A 10,053-nucleotide genomic window follows, 5' to 3' on the forward strand; every position below is an offset into this window, starting at 1 on the left:
GAGGGCTGTAGAAACATTAGCCAGATGGCCAGGAAGATGGTGCAGAGAGGGTGATATCCACAGAAATCCTGAAGTGAATCATACAGAGTTCTGGAGGAAGGGAGCTCAAGATGACAGAAGTAAACTGTAATGGCCCTAAAGCAGGTGTCATCCTGGAAGGTTCAAGAAACCACAAGGAGAGTAGTGTCACTCAAGAAAGTTGCATAAAAAAATAATAAGAGATGTGGCCATCAAAGTGGAAGAGCTTTGGATGTGGGGCCACATAGACTAAGGTGCTACAGAAAATTACTGGGAGCTTGTGGTAGGCATCTGACAAGGTCTGTGGTGTTTTCTCAGAACTATTCTAGCTGTGTGCTTTAAGAAAAAAAAAAAGGAGCAAGGGCAGGAACAAGGGATACTAGTGATGGACATTACTCTCCAGCCTTCTCTTCTGCCCTGTGCTGAACAGGGGTGATGTGTATGACCTCTACTAACCACTGATTGGATCCCTCAATTCTGGCTTACATTGGGTTCAACTAATGAGAGACACTCACAGGGGAGAGTGGGAGAAGAGCAAAATTTCTCTCTTTATGACCCTCTTCTGTTTCCGGTCCCCATTGGTTGTTTGTGTCCATCTACCAGGGCCAGAGTTTCTGCCATGCCTCTCTCCACAGAGCTTTCTCTGATCTCCTTTAATGACTCCTTGACCTTTGTAGATAGTTCCTTTACTAAATTCTTCTTCATTGTTCACATTTGTCATCTGTTTTCTGACTGGAATTGCCTGATATACCAGATAGGAGGCCATGCCATATTCTGGGGAGATAATGATGATGACTCGATCTGGGTTGATAGTGGTGGAAGTGGCAAGAAGCTTTTGAGTTATGGACATGTGGAAATCAGAGCCGATTCAACTTAATACTGAATGCAATGTGGGGTGAGGTATAAAAACACCTAGGGGATGCCTACATTTGTGGCCTGAGAAACTCGAATAAGGGAGTTGCCTTTGAATAGACTCTCTGTAAGTTCAGGGGAAAGAGCTGAGCTAGAGGTATAAAATTGGGAGTTATCTGTGTAGAGATGGGTTTTGCAGCTTGATGTATGATGAAATCATGATGAGATTGAGTCTAGACAGAAAATAATTGAGTGTGCTCTCTTTTCTGTCTAGACTCAAAGGCTGAATCCTGGAGCAGCTTAATATTAGAGATTGAGTAAATGAAGAATCTGAAAAGGAAAGTGATACAGAATTACAGAAGAGGCAAAAGCATTCCAAAACACTATGATATTTCTAGAACCAGGTGAAGAATCTATGGAGTAAGAATGGATAGACTGCTCTGTAAGGTTCTGATAAACCAATGCTGGCTTTCAGTGTAAATTACTACTTTTTAAATACACACACATGTATATACATGGAAGTTTTTGATACATGGATTAAAGAAATCTCGAAGAGGCAAATTAAAACTATGTCCCACAAATAATAATGGCATTTCAATTACATGCATTTTAGCTGTCCTCAGTCACCTGAGACTCACTGTGACACAAGACAGCTTGTACTCAGACACATTTGCATTTCACAGTTTAACATCCTATACACTGACATCTACACTATTTCCTCTAAAGAATTCAAGTGTCAGAAAAAAAAGTTAAAACTTACCCCTAAAGAAGTAGAATTTTCTGCAGCAGGGACAAAACAGCCAAAGGAAGTCATCTCAGTGAATCCAACAGGAAAAACTCATGAATTTAGTGATATAAGGGGGATGGGTGCTGCCTATCAGCTCATCCCATTCATTAAAAAACGAGGAACAAGAAAGCAGCTTGGAGCCCTACATGAGTTTGGGAAACATATTTACAGCTATTGCAATTAATTTAGAGGAGAATTTCAGGTAAGGATAGTAACCATATACTGTTGTTCATGGCTTTAAAATTCTTAACTCTCTATGTCATTAAAAATATTTATTTAAAAATAACTAGTAATTAATTTAGCTCAGTAAAAATATTCAATAAACTTATTTTCTTGAGTTTTAATTGATACATAAATTTTTTAGCTCATTGGAAATTCACTTTTTATGAAGTGATTCATTAATCATTACAAACATGCTCATGTGTGTCACATTCTGTAATTAAATTATTTTGCCAAATGAGCTATTGCTGTGTGAAAGATTGGCTTCAAAACCTAATTCAATGCTAGATTAGTGAAGTCTCTTCCTAAGGGACTTGAGTTAGGAAGCTAGCAGGGAACATATAATGTGTAAAAGGAAATTTATATTTACTGTATGATACTAATTTTAATAATATGCACACAAGTGCCAAAGTGACTAATCAAAAAATTGATATTCACAGTTGTATATGAATGTGAAGGTTTTGATTCTGTTCATTTCAAGTGTTAAGGATGCAATTTTCTAGGACAACACTTTGATTGCATTTAATTTTACTGTGAAATTTGAGAGAAGACCTGAGATTTTCTGATTATCCTCTTTGTAATATTATCTCTGTTTTTTACATTCTACATGGTATCCATTTCTCCATAGAATTATAGTTTCCATGGGCATACTAAAGATTTGGAAGATCCCTCTTACCAATCAATTTTCATTGGTTCTTTTTACATTAATCTTTTGCTGGCTTTTTCTTTTTTAACCTCTTTCAAAAATATGTTTAATATGCTTCCATTTATTTTATTATTATTATTATTATTATTATTATTATTATTATGATTTTTTGCTTCCATTTATTTTAAAAAGCACATGGGTAGTACACATAACAATTACAATGGGTTGAAACATATTAAATATATTAAAATCCATGAGGCCATTTGATATTTTTTAAGAAGCTCATTGTTTTGAATACAGGTAGATAAAGGAAAAGAACCTGGGATTTACCCTGCCTTGTATTTAAGAACTATACTTCTCAGTGAGCAAAGAGTGGATGAGGGGAAGTTTATCTTTAAAAAGATAAGTGAAAATAGACAGCATTAAGACATTGATCACAGATTATAAGCTTAGTGAAGTTACATATTAAGTATATTATCCTGTAGATATTTGTCTGGTAGGTAAGCAAATTGTTTCTGCCCAGTGGAAAAGATAACCCCAAATATAAAACACCAACCAGTTTGGTATATAGTCTAACAAACCAACTCTAACATTCCTTTATTAAATTGATAATAAATTCCTAGCACCTCAAAATGTTCTTTGAACCATTTTTTTTAATGTGACCATTGCAATCTTATAGTTGAAGCGCAGGAAGCAAACAACTGCATTCCAAAACAGCTAAATATGCAGGTCCAAAAAATGAAGGTACTTTTTAAATCGCCATAAGCCCATTCATCTCCTTTAGCATCCCAAAGATTAAGCACATGTTCTGTTCAGCTATAGAATGAAATTGTAAACACGCTGCACCACTGACATCACAGGATGGTTGCCTATAAAACAAGACTTCTAATACTGGGCTTTAGCTGCATTTTCTCACAGGTCATCATGCGTACCCAGGAGATCAGTTGTCTGAGCAACCTCTAGATCATGCTCACACTGTGCTACCAGAGCAGGGTGAATGACAATGTCTGGTGGGGCAAGAGGAGGCACGGTGATGATCTCCAAGTTAGGGTCTCCAGTTAGTTTTATAGCAAGCCACAGGAAGGGCCTTTCAAAGTTTTGGCAGAAATGTCATAGTACTGAAGGTTCTTCTTTTGGTGGAAGACAATCGATTTTGCCTTAACTCTTCTGTCCTTAATGTTTACTTTGTTGCCACACAGTGCAATAGGGACGTTTTCACATACTTGAACCAGATCTCTATGCCTTGATGTAATCCTTGTTGTTATATCAAACATAATGGCATACCGGGCTTGGATGTCAGAGCCATCTCTCAGCCCAGCAAATTTCTCCTGATCAGCCATATCCAGTACCAGGAACTTAATAGGTCCTCTGTTGGTATGGAACACAAGTGGATGGACCTCAACACTCAGGTGGCCACAGACTTTTCAAATTGACCAATCAGATGATCTTTTCAAATTGACCAATCAAATGGTCAAATAGACTATACTTTTCAAATTGACCAATCAGATGATGCTTCATGGATGTAATTTTTTCAGTACCATTGCCAACCAATACAAGTGGGATCCGGATTTGGGGTTAGTTCTCCTTGCACAGCCATCATGCTCTTGCTTCCAGAAGTGTCTCCAGCCCATCTGACTGAGGGTGAACCACTTTTTATATATGATTGTTTTTCTCACTAATTAATTAGTAAAATCCTAGAGTGTGTTCATGTTAAATTTTCATGAAAATCATGATTTTACCTTTTTGAAAAATACACCCAGCAGCAATAAGTAAAAACTAGTAAATGAAGAAATGACAGAATCAGTATTCTCACTTTTTGAAACTCCTATTGAATTAATGGATTAGGCAAGTCATCAATTGCTAATGACATCAGCTATTAAAAAAGAGACGATAGGTTATATTACCTTGTGGTGGAAATATACCATATCTTCTGTGAAGCAATCCTACCAAAATTACTGAACCTGGATTTGAAGATACAGATCAATGAATAAATTAGGCTTCAGGACAATTTACATTGTGTTATTAATGAAAAATTTTTAAAAACCAGCCCTTTTGGGCAGCCCGGGTGGCTCAGCGGTTTAGTGCCACCTTTGGCCCATGGTGTGATCCTAGAGACCTGGGATCGAGTCCCACATCGAGCTTCCTGTATGGAGCCTGCTTCTCCCTCTGCCTGCGTCTTTGCCTCTCTCTCCCCCTCTCTCTGTCTCTCATGAATAAGTAAACAAACTCTTAAAAAAACAAATAAAGGAACCAAAAGTTTCCAATAATATGTTCCTCACCAGCAGCACCTTTAATGTCTCTACTATTTCTATCAGCAGTGTGATTATGATTTAGGGATTCTTCAAAGTGAGATATGTCTTCTCTATTATGCTCCTCACCCCCTTCTGTGTCCTTACTAAAAGGATCATTATTAACCATATTCCCACTAATGGTCTGCTTAAGTCACTGTAGGCTGTTTCTATCTTGCTTCTCAAAATTCTTTCAGCCTCTGCCACTACCCAGTTCTGAAGCCACTCCAATATATTTAGCTATTGTTACAGTAGCATTCTACTCTCAGTACCAAAATCTGTATAGTTTTCTGTTGCTGCTGTGTCAAATGACCACAAACTTGGTGATTTAAAATAATATAAATTTATTATTTTACAATTTTGTAGGTTAGACATCCAACATGGATCTCAGGGGGCTAAAATCCAGATGTCGGCAGAACTGTGTTCCTTTCTGGAGGCTTTAGGGGAGAATACAATTCCTTATTTTTTTCCAGTTTATGGTGGCTGCTCACTTTCTTGGCTCATGGGCAATTTTCTCCCATCTTTAAAGCCAGCAATATCAGGCAGACTTCTTTTCACTGTTATCCTCTGGATTTCTCTTTCAATTCCCTCTTTCACTTTTAAGGATGCTTGTGATTACTCTGGGTCCACTAGAATAATCAAGGATAATGTCCTTGTCTTAATGGTAGCTAATTAGCAACCTTAACTCCAATCTGCAACCTTAATTCCCCTTTGCCAAGTAACCAAACATATTCACAGGTTCTGAAGATTAGGATGTGGACATTCTTGGGAGACCATTCTGCTTACCGTATATGTTCACCCTAGAAGGAGTTCCCCAGCAAGCTGCCCATTTTGGCCACTCACACTAAAATGAGTCTGCTATTAGCAAATGCCTATGGATACAGACACTCTAAGTAACTTTTCTATTTTTGTAATTTAAAATATGGAGAGACTGTAATTATTTACTAGGTATTTGAGTAAAAGCTTCAAAGTATTGAAAAAATAAGTTTATCTGATCTGGAGAGAGGAAAATTAAATGAACAACCTCACATCCTCTCCCCACACACTTTTAATTAATAGCCTACAAAAATTCAAGAATACATTTGTATTCTACTCGTATACCAAGAAAATGTAGTGAAAAGGAATAACAGAGTGAAAAGAATTCCTAGAAATTAAAAATATGCATGCTAGCATAATTTTTTTAGAAACCTTGCAATTGTTGAATATATCTCTTTGAAAATATACAAGATGGAAGATCAGTCCAAGAAGTTCACTTTCAACTGATCAAATTTCCATGACAGTGCTGAGAAGGTGAAGTGAAAAGTATTCCCCCCAAATGAAATTTTAAACTAAATTTACAGAACTGAAGGGAAACACATGTCTTGAAATAGGAAAGGCTTCTATGTGAAAAGAGACCTGACCTCAGACATCTGTGAGAAATTTCAGAAAATCAAGTATAGAGGATTCTAAAAGCTCTTCATAAGGGAAAGTAATATATACAATAAGATACAACTCGTGAGGGCGTGTCATCAGTACCACCAGAAGATGATAGAATAATTCTTTAAAGTTCAAAGTAAAAGTAACTTTAAACCTAAAATACTTATGCCAGCCAAATTATTAGTCATGAGTGAATATGAATTAAGATGTTCATATATTAAGGGATTCAAGGAAGTTTGTCTCTCATACACTCTTCCTCAGTAGAGGAATCAACAAATAATTAATTGTACTAAGAAGAAATAGGAGTGAGAGATTATATAAGTCATTTTAAATCTTTATATAAATAGCAGAAAAGAAATGGAGAAAATCTAAATTTGAAATATAAAGATATGGCTATAAATATCTTATTTTGCAACATGGAGAAAACCATCTTTAGAACTATACAGAGCTAAGTTTAAAAGTCATTGCCTCTGGTGTGTAGAGTTAGGAGTGGAGAAAGTCAGTTGAGAGGGGGTAGATGATGGTTAATTCTCATAAGAAAAGCTTTATATCTCTAAATGACTTTTGTATTTAGGGCTTAGAAGAAAAAAAAATGGCATTTGCTGGCTGGAGCCATGGAGAGGGAGAGTGTGGAGAAGGTATCTGTCAGCCTCCATCCCAGAGAACATCCCATCAGGCCTCCACAAGCTTCAGATGTCTGCCCCTCAGGTCAACATTCCTGGATAAGCAAGGTCTGAGTGCCCCTGGATCAGCCACTCCCTGTGGGCCCTGCTGAGGTGAGTGTGAGCTCCAGGACCCTTGAATAGTTCTTATTGGATAGCAGCAGCTCTGTTGGTCTGCTGGATGTGAGCCCTGTTGATTTTTAAAGCCAGATGTTTTGGGGGCTCATGTCTCAGGTGCAGGTCTTAAAAGTTGAGATTTCTTGATGTGAGGTTCAAACCCTAAGTGCCTTAGGGGGAAACTCTGGATTTTCAGTTCCCTCTCAACTATGCGTCGGTGTGCTGGGAGAGGGGCTTATGACGAGACTGGTCCTAGCCTCTCCTGTTCCTTTTGACGTGGGCCTTCTCTCGTTTACTCAGACATGTCAAAGTCTTACAGTTTTTAGTGCTTTTGCAAAGGAAATTGTTCTATATGTAGCTGTAGACCTGGTGTAGGGAGAAAGTGAGTTCAGGATTCACTTTTGTGGCCACCTTGAACCAGAACCTGCCTTTTGGGCTTGGAGATTAAATGGAGAAAAATGAGAAAGCTGAAGGAGAGGAATCAATTTTCCTTATTTGTATTATCAGTCAACATATGGGTAATTTTCATATTATGATACCCGTAGCTTCAAAATCTCTGGATTTTAACTATAGAATTAATTAGTGTACTAAGGCTCTTTGTCACTTGAGTTTTCAAGCTAAAAACTAGATTAACTATAAATGCTTCAGTGTTGCCTATAAAGTGAGTATCCTAGCGACTAAAATGTATCCCAGTAATTAAAGCCTCCATGTCAGCAACATTTAGACAGCAAGATAAGTAACTGAATTATCAGAAGTAAACATCTAGCCATATGTTCATGGTCACCTTATTTGAGTGGTGCACAGCCTCGGTGCATAGTCTGTAAGAGTGGGCCCTTCAGGACCTGTCAAAAAACAATGAATTTGCTATTCATAGTTAGATCAACCTGTTGAAACTTCCAAAGACTATTTAAATTTCATGCATGTGCACTGTGTGATTTAGGTTCAGAGTCAAGTATTTAAATTCATGAGCTCTACCCTAGCTGATAATTCCTTCAGATACACCCATTGACAGCAAAGTAGATTTGTTCTCACAATAATAAATGTTGGGAAAAGTGGGGGAAGTTATAAATGGAAAAACCTCTTACTGATGGATCTTAAAAGCTTCCAAATCTTTTCTAATTCCAAGATTGTCAGTTAGTGTGTGTGTGTGTGTGTGTGTGTAGAGTATATATAGTATAGTAGTATATATAGTATAGTATATATGTACAGTATAGTATATATGTATAGTATATATACTATACATGTAGTTTATATATAGTATTATATTTATATAGTATATATAGTATATATGTATAGTAGGAGTATAGTAGTATATATAGTATGGTATATATAGTATATATAGTGTATATATATACTTCTATGTAGTGTATATATATGTGTGTATGTGTATATATATATATATATATATATACATCTTCATGACTAACATATATCACTCAATATACTACTAATAAAGGAGTTAAAGATAGAAAACTGAATAGCCAACCACTGTTTTACCATCAAAAGGGGTACACTGTGGAATTATATACTGGTAATTGGTCCAAGATTTATTTATCACAAGTTGACGTCATGATTTTGATTTTGCTTTGGAAGTAAGATGATGATGACTCTAAAAAGCTTCAGTCCTGAAGGGAAAAAATAACCCTTGCTGTCCTTTTCTGCCCATTTCTACTATTGAAAGATAGTGTGGGTGTTATTCTGGCTCCAAAAGACAGGCTTGATTGGAAGTCACTTTTGCCCCACAGTGAGTTGTGTCAGTATAAACTTTTAATTCAGTTTATGGATCTCAACAGCCAGTTTATAATGACAGCAAAGTGATTGGTTGTATATCATCTGGGTACATTAAATATATCATTTCTACCGACTGACTGAAAGAGTGTAGTCAGGAGGTTCATGTGTAAATATGATCTGTTTTGAACAATTATTTAACACAAAATTAGGGAAAATAAAATTTTTATGACAGTGCAATTGAAACTTAAGACCTGTTTGAAAACAGGTTAAATGTGGATATAGCAAATTCTTTTTTTTTTTTTTTTGGATATAGCAAATTCTTAAGTGAGCGCATAGATACTATTTAGAATTAAGGAATGCATCATGTAATTCGGAGTCACTGTCAATCAATTATAAGAGGTTGCTAAAAAATAAAACATAAAAGAAAAGGATAAAAATTATATAAAATAGAAACAGAATCTAGAAATCAGTATGGTGGCATGTGTAGGAGAAATATTAATAAGAAAAAAAATTAAAAAGAATTAGGTTAAGGGAACTCTAAAACTGTCTGGCTGACTCTGATGAGGTGGAGAAAATCTCTCAAAATGTGGTAAGGACAAAAATATTCCTTTCAATTTTCCATTGATTGATTAATGGTTAAAAATGATGTAGTATATTACTCAGTCATCAAAAAGGAAATCTTGCCAGTTGCAAGGATGTGGTTGGAACTAGAGGGTATTATGCTAAGTGAAATAAGTCAGTCAGAGAAAGACAAGTACCAAATGATTTTACTCATATGTGGGATTTAAGAAACAGATGAACATAGGGGAAGGGAAAGAAAAATAAAATAAGATAAAAATAGAGAGGCAAACCATAAGAGACTCTTAACTATAGACAACAAACTGAGGGTTGCTGAAAGTGAGGTGAATGGGGGAGCTGGTTAAATGGGTGATGATGGGCTCTAGAGAGGGCACTGGTTGGGGGTAAGTAATGAATCACCAAATTCTATTCCTGAAACCAATTCTAGACTATATGTTATATAACTTGAATTTAAATTAAAAAATGTTCATTTCAATTAGAGTTATATATTTACATTATTAAAGAATCTGTTTATTGTTTATTTTAGAAACTAGAGGAAGGCATGAATGCCAAGAATATCACCAATATAATTTGAAAAATGAATCTGGTTAATATCATATATCCTTTTCAGAAACACAGCTACCTTCCTAATTCTACTATGATTTCTCATTTTGATCTGCAATACTGAAAACATTGCTAAGCTGTGATTTTCTTTAATATAATAATATAGGCTACAAAAGAGTTTTTTTTTAGCAGTAT

At 35.9% G+C, this 10,053-nt stretch overlaps 1 pseudogene; it reads right to left on the reverse strand.

Moving 5' to 3' along the window:
* Positions 1 to 3,434: 3,434 nt before the first annotated feature.
* LOC129494572 (GTP-binding nuclear protein Ran-like) lies at positions 3,435 to 4,940 on the reverse strand (annotated as a pseudogene).
* Between the last annotated feature and the right edge of the window lie 5,113 nt (positions 4,941 to 10,053).

This window comes from Nyctereutes procyonoides, unplaced genomic scaffold (genome assembly GCF_905146905.1).
Source record: "Nyctereutes procyonoides isolate TBG_1078 unplaced genomic scaffold, NYPRO_anot_genome, whole genome shotgun sequence".
Classification (NCBI taxonomy): domain Eukaryota; kingdom Metazoa; phylum Chordata; class Mammalia; order Carnivora; family Canidae; genus Nyctereutes; species Nyctereutes procyonoides.